This window comes from Prionailurus bengalensis, chromosome D3, assembly GCF_016509475.1.
Source record: "Prionailurus bengalensis isolate Pbe53 chromosome D3, Fcat_Pben_1.1_paternal_pri, whole genome shotgun sequence".
In the NCBI taxonomy this organism is placed as follows: domain Eukaryota; kingdom Metazoa; phylum Chordata; class Mammalia; order Carnivora; family Felidae; genus Prionailurus; species Prionailurus bengalensis.
Genome location: NC_057356.1, coordinates 87,857,420 through 87,862,541, shown reverse-complemented (window position 1 = coordinate 87,862,541; position 5,122 = coordinate 87,857,420). Strand labels below are relative to the sequence as shown.

The following is a 5,122-nucleotide window of genomic DNA, read 5'->3' as shown; positions in this document are numbered from 1 at the left end:
GGAAGTGGAATTCCTGGGTCACATGGCAAGTATATACTTAGAGTTCTAAGAAATTTCCAAACTGCTTTTCAAATTGGCTAGATCCTTTTGTGTTCCTAACAGCTTCTTTTAAGAGTTCAGTTACCCTTCATACTTTATAGCATTTTTATCATCAGATTTTTAATTTACGTATTTATTGTGTGTAAAGTAGTGTCTAGTTCTGGTTTTAATTAGCATTTTACTTTCTCTTCCCCTTTCCAAGTTGTTTAAGCCCTCCCACAGGAAGAAGATCTGGAAAGGGGCTTTATGCTCTTCTTTGAGCAGTGGCTGATACCCTCCTGCAGGCTTCTAACCCTTCAGTCTCCTGCCCTTTTTCCAACCTTTCCTGGAAATGCATCCCCGCTACTGTAGAAAAGAACCCAGGATTGTGTACAAGCTCCCTTTGTGTCTACAGATTCAAAATGATCTATCCACTCAAACTATATCACACTTAATCTTTAGTGATTTGTCTTAAAAATTAGCTAAATAAATTTTTAAAAAGCAAGTGAAACATGGGCGCCTGGGTGGCTTGGTTGGTTAAGTGTCTGACTTTGGCTCAGGTCATGATTTCACAGTTTGTGGGTTTGAGCCCCACGTTGGCATCAGTACAAATAGCTCAGAGCCTGGAACCTACTTCAGATTCTGTGTTTCCTTCCCTCTCTGCCCTACCCCACTCATGATCTCTCTCTCAAAAATAAGTAAACATTAAAAAATTATTTAAAAAGGCAAGTGAAACTTTGTTAATAGGAATTAAGGACCTAAAAATGAAGGGATATACTATGTTCATGGATTGGTTGTCTTGAGAGCATTAGGATGCCCCTTATCAATTTGTACTATAGGTTCCATACTATTCTTATAAAATACCAGTAGATTTATACGTAAAATTTGACGAAATTATTCTAAAATGCATTTGGGAATGTAATATACATACAATACATATAATAGTAGAAGCATTTTTGAAATGGATGAGTAAGGTTGAAAGAAGTATAATATAAAATGTCAAAACATACAGAAATAGACCTAAACATATACTGTTACTTGATTTTCAGAAAAAGGGTCCATGCATTACAATTGGAAATTGAATATCACTTTAAGATATAGAAAAACAAAATTATATCTTATGGAAAAAAAAAGAACCTGTATTTATAGCATAAAGGAAAAAAATCAACTGGAGAAGGAGCACAGACCAAAATATAAAAACTAAAACTCTATAACTTGTAGAGAAAAATACAGTAGAATATTTTTAAACACCTTAAAGTAGTCAAATATTTATTAAACAATACACAGAAGTCACAGATAACAAAGAGAAGGTGGGATTTTATAAAAATTTATGCTGTTCAACTAAGGCACTGTGAATTAGGACCTGTGTCCAGAACATATAAAGAGCATTAACAAATCAGTACATAGGATGCAAACAACCTAATGTGGGGGGTGGGGGCAAGGAGCCAGGGACTTGAATGATCACTTCAGAAATGAGACTATCCAAGGGGTATGTACATGAAAATACATTCAAGACTATTACTCATCAAGGAAATATAAACGACAACTGTAAGGAGATCATTGTGCTCCCATCACATGGTTAAGGTTGTAAGTGCTGGAGACAAAAAAGCAACTGGAATTCTCAGACATTGATTGTAGGAGTTAAAATGGTATGCCATGTTTATAAAACTGTGTAGCAGTTGTTAATAATGTTATATATAATATATATATATGTTACATATATATAATAATGTGTATATATATATATACACATATGTATGTCTCTCTAACATTTCACTCCTTCTATTCCTATACACTACAAACATGAAAAAATTATTTCCAAAATGATTACACACAAATATTGCATACAAATATCCATGGCATCTGTGTTAATAGCTAAAAGCCAGAAAAAAAATTGTTCATAGATAAACATTTTACACGTTCATAAAATGATCTAAAGTGTTTTATGGTTAAGCTTTAGGAAAGTCCAGATTAATGCACATTTTTGCAGTAAAACTGTTGTAAAATAGTGGCTTTGATACAAAGCATGAACAGTAGGGTCACCCACACACCCCTGAACTGCAAGAATGGCAAGGCTGAGAATGCGGAAAAGTAAAGCTTAGGGATCACGACATTTGTCGTGACTGGTGAAGCAAAAGCAGTATCATTTTGGGTTAGTTGAGGAGACAGAATTTGATATTCACTGGAACAATGCAAAGGATATGGCAAAAAAAAAAAAAAAAAGACTTGCCCAGTTGAAAACAAATCTGAGTTAATTATGTCAGAAGCTAGTATAAGCAATATGCAGAGCAAAACTAAATAGGGCCATGTGTTTGTGGGAGTCTGGAATTACTTTATATATAAACATGGATTCTTTGGAAGTAGCCCTAAGATTCTATGGGTAATAAGTAAAGAGAGGTGTTTCTTTTAAATAATTCTGAGCCATAGCAGTACAATGAGCTCCACAGACACAGTGCCAGGGCAAGTGAGAGCCAGTCGAAGACTGGGCGACCTGTGCCTTGCGGGGGAAAGTCATTCAACATGGACTAAGGCGATCCTAAGAAGCTGGGAAGCAAAATGTCATCATATGCATTCTTTGTGCAAACTTGCAGAGCGGAGCACAAGAGGAAGCAGCCAGGTGCTTCAGTCACCTTCTCCGAGTCAGTTAAGAAGTGTTCAGAGAGCTAGAAGACCATGTCTGCTAAAGAGAAAGGAATATTTGAAGATGTGGCAAAGGTGGACAAGGCCCACTATGAAAGAGAATACTGATAATCCCCCTAAAGGGGAAACAAAAAAGGAGTTCAAGGACCCTGGGGCACTCAAGAGGCCTCCGTTGGCCTTTTTCTCATTTTGTTCTGAGCATTGCCCAAAATTCAAAGGAGAACATGCCTACCAATCTAAAGGAAAGCCTGACGTGGCAAAAAATTACAAAAAAAAAAAAAAGAGGTCATCAAGTCTGAAAGAAACAAGAAGAAGAAGGAAGAAATGAAGAAGAGGAAGATGAAGAGGAGGAGGAGGAGGAGGAGGAAGATGAAGAAAGTGATGATGAACAATCTGGCTTTAGCACAGTTTTTGATCCATAAAACATTTAACCGCCCCGTACACAACTCACTCCTTTAAAAGAAAAGTTAATAATGTAAGGCTGTGTAAGATTTGCTTTTAAACTCTCCGGTAGCTTCTTTTGTTAACACTCTACCCTGTGTGTCTTTGGGTAGCCCTGGTCTGGTGGTATTTTCCATAGCTGCTCCCTCTGCCCGGTACAGTATGGGGGTTATATATTGGCCTGGGAACTTAAAGCCTGGGAACTTAAAGGTTCTGGTTGTTGCACAGCGCACATGGGTTCTATACGGGGATGGTAATTTGTCACCTTCAGTCACCTCTGATGCAGCTTATACAAAATCGTTGTTCTTTTAACTGAACACCATTCTGTAATTGCAAAAAAAAAAAAAAAAGTTGCAGCTGTTTTGTTGACATTCTGAACGCTTCTACGTAAATGCAATTTTTATTAAGATTGTTTTTCAAAAACGATCCTACCTTTTTAAGTCTATTATTATTTTGAATTCTCTTTCACTGACGTATAAGTGATAGAAAACTGTGGGAATGCATTTGAAAGTCTGAGGCAATTTATATGGTAATTTATGATTTCCAAATACACCCCTAAATATTTTTGTACGTGTTCTATTATGAGAGAGCAACTACTACTTTACAACTGTTTCTGGAAGAATGTCAATAGCACGCCCTCTCTTTGGAAACAGGCTGAACGAGACGCATGGCAGGACTTTAGGAACACTACAGAAAATTCGCCCCTCCTATGCCTCACAAGCCTACCATGTACTCTTGCCAAAACCCTGCCGGAAATGAGTCACGACTTTACATCGATTCGCCAGGTTTTTCATGCCATTCTGTAGCGTCATCTCTTGGTTTCTCTTCCTTAGCCTTCTGTCGTTTGTCTTGTATTTCTTCTGCTTCTCTATCTTAATCTCGCTTTTTTACATTCCTGTGCCTCATCTAATTTTTCATCTTTTCTCCATTCATGTTGGAAGTGATGCATTGCTATCCACATGCAAATGCTACTTTGAGAAGGGAAAAAGTGAGTTGACTACAGTTCTGATTAATATACATACACAAGAAAGGCAACTATTATTCATGGAGGACAATGTCCTTTTAAGTCCTCACCACTGCCCCCAAACAGCATTATATGATGACAATAAAGGGTGACTGCCAGCGAAGAGAGAGAGAGAAAGATATAGAACAGCTGGCAGTATGTTTTTCAATTTTCTTCCATGAAAATGACTGTGGATTTTCATTCACTTTCTTCATTAACTGTAACCCTTTTCACTCCGTGGAATAACATGTACTTCAAGAGTCAGTAACTATGGAAAAAAGATTGAAAGTAATAATAATAAAAAAAGACAGACTAGGTTTCCTGTTCAGATAATTTTGAAAGCTTTACTCAAATACTACATTAAAAAAAATAATGAGGGGTGCCTGGGTGGCTCAGCTGGTTGAGCGCCAACTTCAGCTCAGGTCATGATCTCATGGTTTGTGAGTTCGAGCCCCACATTGTGCTTGCTGCTGTCAGCGCGGAGCCTGCTTCTGATCTTCTGTCCCCCTCTCTCTGCCCCTCCCTTGCTCATGCTCTTTCTCTCTCTTTATCTCAAAAATAAGTAAACATGCTTAAAAAATAATGATGTGAAACCTGCAATGTATTCATTAGTGTCTATCCATTGAATGTCTCACCTTAATATACATTCCTGGATGGATTATTTGGGTTTGGCCAACATACACAGGGAAACATGTGGCAGGCACTTATGGTTCATGATGTCTCCAACATGTATTTTAATATTTGTATATGATATACAATACCTGACAAATATGGCATTATATGTTCACTGGAATGTGTTTTGTATCCATAATATGTACATCAGCCTTTGTAGTCGATATGGATATTTTTTATCCTAGAACTCAGTCATGCTCTATGAACAATGATGTCTTCTGAAAAAAACTATTATGTGTCTGTAATTGATGCTGTGTGTTTCTAGTTCATTCATTTTCAATAGTGAATGCTACTCTGTCCTTTGAGTGTAGGAGAACATATTCATTGACTCTCATTCTAATGGACTTT

The 5,122-nt window shown here is 37.1% G+C and overlaps 1 pseudogene; it reads left to right on the top strand.

Moving 5' to 3' along the window:
- Positions 1 to 2,538: 2,538 nt before the first annotated feature.
- Positions 2,539 to 3,080, top strand: LOC122470029 (annotated as a pseudogene).
- The last annotated feature ends 2,042 nt before the right edge of the window (positions 3,081 to 5,122 follow it).